Source organism: Topomyia yanbarensis, chromosome 1 (assembly GCF_030247195.1).
Source record: "Topomyia yanbarensis strain Yona2022 chromosome 1, ASM3024719v1, whole genome shotgun sequence".
NCBI lineage: Eukaryota > Metazoa > Arthropoda > Insecta > Diptera > Culicidae > Topomyia > Topomyia yanbarensis.
The window spans coordinates 195,300,172-195,312,766 of NC_080670.1; the positions used below are offsets into that span (position 1 = coordinate 195,300,172).

The 12,595-nt window shown below is 42.9% G+C and overlaps 1 protein-coding gene across 5 annotated transcripts in view; it reads right to left on the reverse strand.

Annotated features, from left to right (window-relative positions):
* Nucleotides 1-12,595, reverse strand: part of LOC131686146 (uncharacterized) — a 546,994-nt gene that overhangs the window by 233,138 nt on the left and 301,261 nt on the right. The window lies entirely within an intron of this gene.

The following is a 12,595-nucleotide window of genomic DNA, read 5'->3' on the forward strand; positions in this document are numbered from 1 at the left end:
TTTTAATTTTATTTTATAAATGCATTCCAGACAAAAACTGATTGTTAAGTGTGTTACGTTCGGTTGATGGATGAGGTGCCCGAGGAAATTGAAAACCAAAAACTGCCGAAAATGGAATAATTTATGGCTTTTAGAAGACACCCCGTCGACTGTCGGTGGACCAAAGCTTTCGAGATTATATAAACTTTAATGGTTAGAAAAAGTGTTACGGACGATACAACGTGCAGATTAAAAACTAAATAGGGATGACACACTGACACCCAACCAAAGCAGTAATTAGCATAATAATTATTCAAAAATTAAACTCATTCTCATGGCCCCTGATCGTATTTGCCGTAATAACCAAATTGCCAAATCTAATTATTTTTTCATGATTGTGTATTGACAGTCTCATGCAAATGTTTAAGCATTTCCTTCTTTGTAGCATGAGCCGTTTTTATCGTGGCATAGCTTCATGATAAAAAGCGGCCCATGCTACAAAGAAGGAAACGCTTAAACATTGGTATGAGACTGTCACTGTACATGAAGACTTTGTCACAAAAAGCGACTTTGCATATTTTGATTTTCCAAAAATGATCTAGACTGTCTTTTTTTTACCAATTTTTTTTTCAAACGTCTATAGTCTAACAATGACAAATCCTACAAAAAATGTTTTAGGAGTGATTTTCACAAAATTAGTCAAATTTTTGAATACAAATATTGAAAAAATTCTTCATCCTACACTCCTACACTGAAAAAAAATCGATTTTAAGAATTTAAAGTCGATTTACAAAAAAACCATTTTTAATTTGGATGAAATTTTGTTCCAAAATACGTAATTATGTTCCCTACCTACCGTCAATAATTCAAGTTGGGCACTTTCAAGGAAAAAAAATTATTCGAAAAAAACATTTCCTTGTTCAAACTGATTTTTTTTTCAGTGTATTTTTATTCAGGGTCCATATCCCAGAGACCCGAACCCAGAATCCCGAGGAGAGAATCCAGACTCCAGATTCCATAGCCCAGTGTCCTAAGTCCCGAGGAGAGAGACCAGAATCCAGAGTCACGAGTCCTTAACCCAAAATACTGAGGCGAGTCTAGAGTCCAGAATCCAGAGTTTAGTGTCGAGAATGCAGAATCCAAAATCCACAGTGCTGCAATCAGAACCCAGAATTTCGAAGACAGAGCTTTGAGTCCAGAATCCAGAATTCCGAGTTTAGAGCCCAGAGTAGTGACAATCTCATACAAATATTTAAGCGTTTCCTTGTTTGTAGCATGAGCCGTTTTTTTGTCGTGGCATAGCTTAATGATAAAAAGCGGCTCATGCTACAAACAAGGAAACGCTTAAATATTTGTATGAGACTGTCGCTATGACGAATTTCGTGCTAAATCGTATTCAGAGTTAGCAGCACCCTCTCAGATTTTAATGAAACTTTCTGTACATGAAGACATTGTCACAAAAATCCACTTTGCATTCTTTGTTTTTCCAAAAATGATCTAGACTGTCTTTTGAAAAGGGTCAAACTTTTTTGTACCGATTTTTTTCTAACGGCTGTAGTCTAAAAATGACAAATCCTACAAAAACATGTTTTAGGAGTGATTTTAACAAAATTAGTCAAATTTTTGAATTTTTCATCGAATCCTACACTGAAAAAAATCGATTTTGAAAATTTGAAGTCGATTTACAAAATAAACCCCATCTTTGATTTGAATGAAATTTTGTTTCAAGATAGGTAATTATGTACCCTTACCGTATAAATTCAAGTTGGGCACTTTCAAGGAAAAAAAAGTTATTTAAAAAAACTTCCTTGTCCAAACAGAATTTTTTTTTCGGTGTATTTTTATTCAGGGTCCATAGCCCAGAGACCAGAACCCAGAATCCCGAGTAGAGAATCCAGACTCCAGATTCCATAGCACAGAGTCCAGAGTCCCGAGGAGAGAAACCAGAATCCAAAGTCCCGAGAAGAGAGACCAGAATCCAGAGTCCTTAACCCAAAATACTGACGCGAGTCTAGAGTCCAGAATCCAGAGTTCAGTGTCGAGAATGCAGAGCCCAAAGTCCATGGTGCAGCGATCAGAACCCAGAGTTTCGAAGACAGAGCTCAGAGTCCAGAATCCAGATTTCCGAGTGCAGAGTTCAGAGTCCAGAACGCTGAGTTCAAAGTCCAAAGTTCAGAGTTCAGGTGCCAGAGCCCAGAAACCAAAACCTAGAGTCCAGAATCCAGAGACCAGAAATCAGAGTCTAGAGTTCATATCCCAAAGTACTGAGCCCAGAGTCCTCAGCTCATAATCCAGAGCACAGAGCCTAAAGTTCAGAGCCACTAACCAAAAATAGTAAGACCAGAGTTTAGAGTCCAGATTCCAGAGTCCAGAATCCAGAGTTCAGATTCGATAATCCAAAGTTTAGATTCCATAGCCCAGCGACCAGAACCCAGAGTCCCGAGAAGAGAGCTCAGAGTGCAGAGTGCATAGTCCAGAGTTTAGAGCACAGAGTCCACAGAGCCCATTGGTCAGAGACCACAATCTACAGTCCAGTGTCTATCCAGAGTTAAGAATACAGAGTCCAGAGCTCAGAATGCAGAGAACAGTCGAGAATCCTGGGTCCAGAGCCCAGAGTCCTCAACCCAAATTACTGTGGCCAGAGTCCAGAGCTCTGAGACCAGCATACAGGGCCCGAAGAACTCAACTCAAAATACTGAGGCGAGAGTACAGAACCCAGCGTGAAGAGTGCAGAACCCATAGTTCCAAGTCCAGAATCTAGAGCTCAGAGTCCAGAGACGAGCAGCCTGAGACCCGAGCTCAGAGTCCAGAGACCAGAGTCCTCAACCCAAAACACTGAGCCCAGTATCCCGAGTTCAGAGCCCAGAGACCAGAATCCAGAGTCCCGAGGAGAGAGCCCACAGTGCAGAATCCAGACACCCGAATGCAGAGTCTAAAGTTCAAAGTCCAGAGTCTGGAGTTCAGATTCCAGAGTGAAAGATCAAGACCCCAGATACCTGAGCCCAGTGTCCAGAGTCCCGAGGAGAATGACCAGAATCTAGAGTCGCGAGTCCTTAACCCAAAATACTGAAGCGAGTCTAGAATCCAGAGTTCAGTATCGAGAATGCAGAGCCCAGAATCCACGGCGCAGCGATCAGAGCCCAGAGTGCCGAAGACAGAGCTCTGAGTCCAGAATCCAGAATTCCGAGTGCAGAGTTTAGAGCCCAGAGTTCAGGTGCCAGAGCCCAAAAACCAAAACCTAGAGTCCGGAGCCCAGAGACCAGAAACCAGAGTCTAGAGTTCTTATCTGAAAATACTGAGCCCAGAGTCCTCAGCACATAATCCAGAGCAGAAAGGCTAAAGTCCAGAGCCCCTAACCCAAAACAGTGTAACCAGAGTTTAGAGTCCAGATTCGAGAGCTCAGAGTCCAGAATCCAAAGTTCAGATTCGATAATCCAGAGTTTAGATTCCATAGTCCAGCGACCTGAACCCAGAGTCCAGGGTACACAGTTCAGAGTCCAAAGTCCCGAATCAAGCCCCAGAGCCCATAGCTCAGCGACCACAGTCTACAGTCCAGAGTTTATAGCACAAAATCTCTAGGCGAGAGCTCGGAATCCAGAGTTAAGAATGCAGAGTTCAGAGTGCAGAGAACAGAGTTGCGAATCCTGGGTCCAGAGTTCAGAACCCAGAGTCCTCAACCCAACTTACTGTGGCCAGAGTCCAGAGCTCTAAGACCAGAATCCAGAGTTCGAAGTACTCAACCCAAAATACTGAGACAAGAGTTCAGACTCCAGGGCACAGAGGCCAGAATCCAGATCACAGAATCTCGAGGCCAGAGTCCAGAGTACAAAACCCAGCGTGAAGAGTGCAGTATCCCGAGTTCAAAGTCCAGAATCTAGAGATCAGAGTCCAGAGACGAGAATCCTGAGACCAGGGTTCAGAGCCCAGAGACCAGAATCCAAAGTCCAGAGAAGAGAACCCAAAGTCCAGAATCCAGAGTTCCGAGTGCAGAGTTAAGAGCCGAGTTCAGAGTTCAGCTGCCAGAGACCAGAAACCAGAGGCTAGATTTCTTATCCCCAAATAGTGAATCCCGAGTCCTCAGCACAAAAGCCAGAGCCCAAAGTCCAGAACCCCTAACCCAAAGTAGTGAGACCAGAGTTTAGAGTCCAGATTCCAGAGCTCAGAGTCCATAATCTAGAGTTCAGATTCGATAATCCAGAGTTTAGATTCCATAGCACAGCGACCAGAACCAAAAGTCCCGAGAAGAGAGCCCAGAGTCTGGAGTGCAGAGCGCATAGTCCAGAGTCCACAGAGCCCATTGGTCAGAGACCACAGTCTACAGTCCAGTGTCTATAGCACAGAATCCCTAGGCGAGAGCTCAGAATCCAGAGTTAAGAATGCAGAGTTCAGAATGCAGAGAACAGAGTCGAGAATCCTGGGTCCAGAGTCCAGAGCTCAGAGTCCTCAGCTCAACTTACTGTGGACAGAGTCCAGAGCTCTGAGACCAGAATCCAGAGTTCGAAGTACTAAACCCAAAATACTGAGACAAGAGTTCAGACTCCAGAGCACAAAGCCCAGAACACAGAGGCCAGAATCCAGAGTCCATTACACAGAATCTCGAGGCGAGAGTCCAGAGTATAGAACCCAGCGTGAAGAGTGCAGTATCCCGAGTTCAAAGTCCAGAATCTAGAGCTCAGAGTCCAGAGACGAGAATCCTGAGACCAAAGTTCAGAGTCCAGAAACCGGAGTCATTAACCAAAAATATTGTCCCAAGTTCTGAGCCCAGAGACCAGAATCCAAAGTCCAGAGTCCCGAGGAGAGAGCCAACAGTCCAGAAACCAGAGACCCGAGCGCAAATCCTAAAGTTCAGAGTCCATAGTGAAGCATCAAGACCCCTGCTACCAGAGCCCATGGTTGAGAGTCCAGAGTGCATAGTACAGAAATTCGAGGCCAGCGCCAAGAGTCCATCATCCATATGCGTGGGTTTGAAATCGAATCCAGGTGAGCTGAGCACAGACGTAAAAACTCCCATAATTATTCTCTCTTCCTTCGTATTCTTAAAGTTGTAATTTGCGACGGATTCTAGGCCCGCACATAACTGAACTCTGCTGAAAAAGAACCTAAAATAAATGTCGAACAAAATTCGTCATCGAAGCCTTCGAGTATTTTATTACGGACTACCGCATCTACAAGCCTGCCCACAAAGTTAAGATCGACGGTGTGGTCACCGGGTCGAATCTGACAGTGCGTTAGTCTGCTTGTTCGGTTAATTGTACCAAGCATCGTGCATTGTATTAATTGTAGTAAATGGGCCATTGTAGCAATAAGGCCCGGTGTGACAAGTGCGTCATTAATATTACTTGTATTGGGAATGCTGAAAAGTGTACCTATTGTGGGAAGAGTTCAAATGATCTCTTACCATGCGTAGTATACAAACAGCGCCCGAAGAATCTCTCTTTGCTCCGGAAAAGTAAACCTCTTCCAAGGACACCCGTTACTGTTCCGAAAAACTACAGACAGATGAGATTCCTTCTAAAAACTACATTTATCTCTTGAGCGGCCGACAAACAGAACAGTCCCAGAAAACACCTATTGGTCTTAGTCATTTGAGACCAGCGATTCCAGGAACAGCAAAAATCTTAAATGGCTCAACATTTTAACCAAATAGTCAACTTAGTGCAGAACCGGCTGGGCTTTGTGTTATTACGTGTTATTTATTATGCCCCCGATGTAGCGGATTATCGCGGTGATCTCCTTTAGGAACAGTGCCACCAAGCGCACATTTGGTCTAATACGAATATATTTAAAGTCAGTCGCAATCGAAATTGTCGTAGTAGAGAAACGTTTCACTTTTGTGGTTTTCTGATTTCACTGCTCAGCCGGGTAACGATACTGTACTGTTTGTGTAGTGAATAAGCAACAAAGAAGTAGAAATTGATTGAATGGTTTATTGATAGCTATAACAGAGTATTTTTTTTTTGCTTCGGCTCTGGGCGAGATTAGAAGGTAGACTGAAGCATATAAAAGCTTACCAATAAAAGTATATTTTTTAACATCTTACAGGCTCTAGTGTTTTTGTTTTTTTTTTTGACAGAAACTTGCCAGTACCGGGTTTTAGCTATACTGAAGGATACAGCATCGAGGAACCGGATCTCACCAAAAAGGGTCGATACTATAAACCCTACTTGAAGTGGGACAACCCGACCAACCGTATGCGACGGACCTGTTTGTTGGATCGCCAAAAGATATATTTCTTCGCCTTTTATTAAAGGCTATCTTACTGCAGTGGTTGGTAGTAGTTAAGCCTACGGACTAAACCTCTTGTTTCTCCCAATACTTTTCGCAGCGGGGCCACCGTTAGGTATTACTGCAGTAGGGAAGGTCCTCTTGCTCTTTGAAATTTTGTGTCAATCGTTCCTGTTTTATTCCTTTGCTGCCTTTGCTAGCTTCCTGTCCAACCTTCATGATATAACTGATCCCCTTAGGTCTGGTGCAAATATCGTCACCTGTTGAGAAGCGAACTAATGCGGAGGTGCCGACCACAATGGTTTACATCTCTGTATAACAACCTTTGCATGGGTTCTCATCTTTCTTGACGCTACTCGTTTCTATTTATCTAGTGCTGAGAGTTCCTTGGCGGTGGTATTTCTCCCGATCCCGATATCCGTTTTCATGAGCCAATTAGGTCTCATCCACTTAAACCAGGAAATCATTGACGGTGACAACGATATCTCGAGTTTCTACGACATCGTATTGTTCGTGTGTGTTATTGCTCCTTAACTTCCGTTGCTAGCTCACTGTGTAACTAGTCTACTCACAATTGGTGCTAATATGGAAGCGTACCAAGACGTGAACCTATTCGGAAAGGCCGACCAACTTGTCTTGCGTTCCATTTCGGCGACCCTCGCAAGCAGAGCGCGTTCACTATTCATTTGAATTCTATCCGAATGAAACTCAAAACAGTACGGTATGATGCTAGCCTTCTCTATATAACCGGTTGAAGTGCGGCTATGGACACCGAAGTAAGTAGACAAAGAATCGGAGAAGTGAACCACACATACTTGCACATGCACGTATCCTTACAAGGCAGCATAATTATGAGCATCATTGTGAGAGAGAGATAGTATATCAATATTTTCTTCTCTATTGATTAGTGGTCCCTTGTTGCTTGTATGGTTAGGTGGTAGATGTGGTTCACGAATGTACATGTTGGTGAATCATTCAGATTCATTGCGTAATACTAAATTTGAATATAAATGCCTTCCAGACTGTTGCACTCGACCGCGGCTTTTTGTGACAGAGCCCTTCCGTTCGCTTCGCGTTCGGATTTAGAAACGAGGTTGCGGTAGGTTGAGCTCTTCATGGAAAGCTTCTTATTTAACTTCAGAAGCTTCTTGACTGAGCCTTGTTTCAACGACGTTCTCTCTCAGTTTCTTCAGCTCCGGGTCCATTTTCATTCTCTTGGGACGAACCACCCCCAGTGTGTTCCTCGCTCTTTTCACCGAGCGAGTATTGTGGTGACTCTTCAGTAGCTTATCAGTTTCCACCGTTGCAAAGCCCAAAGTTCAGACTCCAGAATCTAGAGTTCAGATTCCAAAGTGAAGGATCAAGACCCCAGATACCAGAGCCCATGGTTCAGAGACCAGAGTGCATAGTACAGAAGTTCGAGGCCAGCGCCAAGAGTCCATCATCCAGCGATGAGAGTGAAGAGTCCAAAATGTGCTACTTCACAGGAGCTTACAAATGCATTAAAGCAGCTGAAAACATTTAGTAATTCGACGTGCTTTCTACTTCAACACGACTGACGGTGGAATGAGTTGTACGGTTTATATTTATAGGTTCGAGTAATTTTGATGTTTCCAAAATACTGATACCTCTCTGATAGAGTTTGAGTGTAGCAATGTTATCTGTTAGAAGTTAGGGACAACATATGACAACCGCACAACTTAAAGTATTCACTTGCAACTTTTAAATCGGCTTGTTATTTCCGTACACAAATGTGCCACCGGTTCAAAATTGTACAGAGCGAAAGCACTACTACGCACAAAGAAAAACTTGAGAACCAAAGAATTGGAAGAGTTGCATAATTTTTTGAGGGTCGAGCTTAGGAAGCATGACTACGAATCACTCAAGTTCACCAGCATGTCTCCTGGCAAAGACAGGCAAGGGATTCAATTCAAAAAACTTATTACGATCGTCTATCTTGGGCACCCTGCTAGCTGTTGCGCGTGATTTTTCTTGGGGGCGACTCGTTAATGCCATTTCTCCCTTTACCATTTGCTGCTTGTTAGTTGTTCTTTCCGCCCTCTCCTTTGGACTCGTGTACGTCCATGTCGTTGTCACTAGAGTTGTGTTTGTTTTGATGTCCCGGGTTCTCAATGTTGATTGGTTTTTTATGCTTTTTTGTGTTTCGGGGTGACCCTTATGTGTCCGTCTTCTTTTTCGGCTATTCCTTCGTTGGGTGTACTGGACGTTGGCTTAGGGTTATCGATGATTATCGTTTGACCGGCTGTTTGTGGTTTAGTATGGGAACGCTGTTTGTCAGTGTGTGTAGTAGTAGATCCATTTTTCTTAGCAGTTTTGGCGCATGGTTTACCATGAATGCCAGTGATACCTTGAGCAGATTTGCATTCAAAGCTCAAGGAAGATGGAATAGGTTGGTGTAGCTGAACCCCGTTGGGAATGTCGGGGAAAAGTTGTCCAGGTGTCATTCGTAACGGATTCTCCGTTTTCCAACATGAATTTCATATACGGAGATCTTGACTTTAATGTTGTTGTATTCGATGTCGTGTTCCATGATGTTCATCATACAAAAGAATTCTGCATCGAATAGCATATTGAACGTTATCAACGTAATTATTTGTATGATGTAGTTGTAGGTGTGTCACTTACGTAAGGTCAAGGTTCATTTTCACCTTTGACGAATATTCCATCTCACGCACTGTAGGTCTTCTTCGAGTTTGTGTAAAGTTGATCACGACAATATTATCTCTTAGTGTGCGAACTTTATTTTTTGGTTCGCTCATGTCGCTTACCGTGGGGCTTTGAGATTTTTCTGTTATTAGCATGTAGAAATAACGTAGCGAGGCTTTGCTTTGCTATGAACGAGCGGTGTGTTTAAGCTTCTGGTCAGAATGTGTTGTAAAATAATCAAAAATTCATTATCAACTCACTTTTGTTCGATATGACCGCCTTTTACCTTGGCTAGGGTCTTGAGTCGATCAGAAAACGAATCGCGAGCTGCTCGAATGTGACCTGTCAATATTTTGGCCCACTCACGGCTTTCTTCAGCGTCTCGAGGCTACTGTGTTTTTTTGAAAACGGATCTTGCTCTCTAAAATGGTCCAGAGCTGGATTCGTGTCTGGTAAATTCTAGAGCCTTTGTCTGGTAGTAATGAAGTTCGGAATGATGGCTTTCAGCCATTCTTGGTTCAGTCGCGATTTATGAGGCGATTCCGAGTCTCGTTGAAGCATCCACCATGCTCTGCGACTGAAATGTGTCTGCCCACGGCTTCAAAAGATGCATCCAGAATACTTTCCATATAATATGTCGCATTCATTTTGACGTTCATACACGCCAATTTAGTGGTAGTTTGATACATCGCCTAACTGACAGCAAGTTAGTGTCAGTTACTGACGAGTGGAACACGAAACATTAAAATTCAACTTTTTGATGAAAACAATTGGAGAGCGCCCATCTGCGGTTACAGCGGCCCAAACCATTATTTGTAGCGGGTGCTGCCTCCTAGTGGCTAACCGTTAACTTAATTTTTTCGTATGAATGGTCGGTTAAGTAAATCCTATCGTTTGGGAGTTTGCAAATTGCTTCTGTGTGAGATTATAGGCTTTTTAGACCTTCTAAGGTTTGACCTTGAGCTCTTTTTTCAACATACGTCGGATGTCGTGGTTGGATATTTTCAGTACTTTAGTCATTTGATTCTTCGTGTATTTCGCTCAAGCCGCTTCTTCACTTGTCGAACCAGCTCGTGAGGTTGCAATTGTTTGATGACCACCTGCATGGCGTTTTGCGATGCTACCAGTTTTATTGTAACGAATTACGGTGCGATAAACAGAAACCTTATTCACATTAAGGTGTTTGAGCTCACGAACATTCACTGGTTATGGTTTTTTCCGCCAATTATAAAGCAATCTCACTTTTACGTTTGAGTTCAATCGTGGATCACTTCTTTTGGCTTCACTTTTTGCAATACGATTTGCACTCTTGCAAACAATGCTCCGAACAGTGGTTCAGATATTTAATAGACAACTGATATACCAGTGCGATAGATGCGCGAACGGTCTGAAGTTGGTTACACTTCGAGTGCCGGACCCTGTACACGTTAATGCAAGAACTGACTCGTGGAATCGTAGATCGCCTACGTTCGCAGAAGATTCCTCAGCTACTCACAAGTAAGTACCAGAACGTTTACTACCTAAAAATGCTCTACATTGATAGGAATCGATGGGGCTTGCAGAACCTAGCTCTGGCTACAATGTCGAACTGTCACTGTCACGAATTGTCACGACTAGTCTCAGCGCAATTGAGGCGCTGCGCTCATTGGAGCTTAACACTGTTCAACACTAGATCGGTAAACAAAATGAAAACTACCCGTAGTTGGGGGTCCGTGTTGGTTCACTTTTAAAGGAAACTATAATAGCAGCTACAGTAGTTTCATATGAAATAGGTAGAGTAAGCTATGCGTGTTTATTAAAACTTTTCAGCTAGCCAAAGCCACGAATATCCGATGCCATGGTCCCTATTGAGCAGTTTGTCTTATTTATGTATTTCTATATTTTCAGCTACATCCAGTTTCCGGAGATTAAAGATGCGTCGCAGAATGCAGATATCATAGATGGTTCTCGTTGCAAACATAATTTTGCTACTTTTAGCTTGAAGTGATGCGGTGTAAGGAACAGCGACTATTTTGGCCATTATTGTTTCTGTGATGTCTTGTTTGAATCTTATGTTATAGATTCCTGATTTGTTTAAATTCTCGATCGAGTCTTTAGTGGATCCTAACCTTTCCTTGAGTTGGTTATTTCTGCTGCTGTTGAGATCTTTATCAAATTTCCTCATTTCCGAGCGAAGTGTCTTTGTTATAGTCGCGTTATATTCTACTGATATCAGTCAAATTCCTTTCTTTCCCGTTAAAAAAACTATATTAAAAAGGGAAGAGAAGGAATCTACACTTTTAAAGGATGGTTTAGAGAAATTTTAGAAATGGACGGTTAAGAAGAACTTCGGAATTTAAGTGTCATTTACACGATTCGTCAGTCTTCCGTCACCGGTACAGCACGTCAACAGAACGTGTGACGTTCTAAGCGTTTTGACGTACGGAACGTGTGAATGCGCACACAATAAATGCTCTCAACTCATCCTGACGGAACGGTGTCGTGGCCGGTAGACGAATCATTCTTATTTAATCGGATAGTTATGTTCACTTCGTCCACGTTGCACTGTGCCTTCAGCACTCCTCTCAACTCATCTGTCGTCATGATATCATCCAGGTCTTTGCACACAAACAGCGTTTCCAGGCTTAAGGCTTTAACTTCTTCCTCTTCGTTCAGTGATTTTCGCATAATCACTCTCACAGTCGAGCTGTTAATCGTGAGATCACGAGCGGATCCAGGGAGAGGGTCCTGGGGTCATAACCACCCCCCCATGAATTTATTTATAATTAATTTCAATTTTAATTTTATTTCAAACTCAAAATCATCTTAAACCGAACCCACTGATTTTCATTAAATTAGATTATTACGTATTCGGTTTTGTACAACGTTTATTTCAAAATAAAAATTTCAGGCCCCCGCCGAAATTTTTCTTCTGGATCCGCCCTTGCGTGGGATGCTCCTTCAACTCTAAAAGCACCTTTTCGGTACGTCTGATCCTACAACGTTTTCACTCAACTCCGGATCATATCTGACCTTCTTGAGAAGCGCTGCATACGTCGTCGCGTCATTATGGTTGGCGAGCACGGGTTCTTCCTTTGGCGCCTTCTGACGACCAGGAGGTACTTTTACCTCTTCTGCTCCACCTTTCTCTTCTTCTTCCGCTTTTGCTGCTTTCTTTGCCTTCCTTCACAGTGGAACTCCAGCTATCTCTCTGTTGAGTAGCATCTTTATCTTCTGCAAGGAGCTGCCTTTTTGGCCCACCTGGTCCTGCATCTCCCAGCGAGGTTCTTGCTCTCTTCGGTGTCATGGAAATTGCCGCGTTCTAAACTCCAACCAGCTTCATCTAAAAACGGTAGCCTTAGCCCATGCCAATTCACATCAGCTACATTAGCCCCTAGCGTTGTCATTTCGATCTCCTTCACAGCAGACACTAGCGCCTTTCGAACTCTCAGTATCATCTCTTTAGCGTCCTTTCTCTAGAGGTTTTTTTTTGACAAAATGGGTTTTTTGTGATCTCAACTTTTTGTATATTTTTTTCGTCCAGAAGTATTTATTTCCTGTAACTCTTTCTTAGATTGTTTTGCTGAATAAAATGCATGCAAAAACTTCCATGTACTCTTGAGCCTAAATGGTCTCATTGGCTGTGGAAAATGTATAGTCTTCCATGTCGGTGAAACGAGTAAATTTTCATCAGAATCAATTTTAAAGATTTCCGGACGGAACTTCGTGGAGTTTCTCAAAAGAA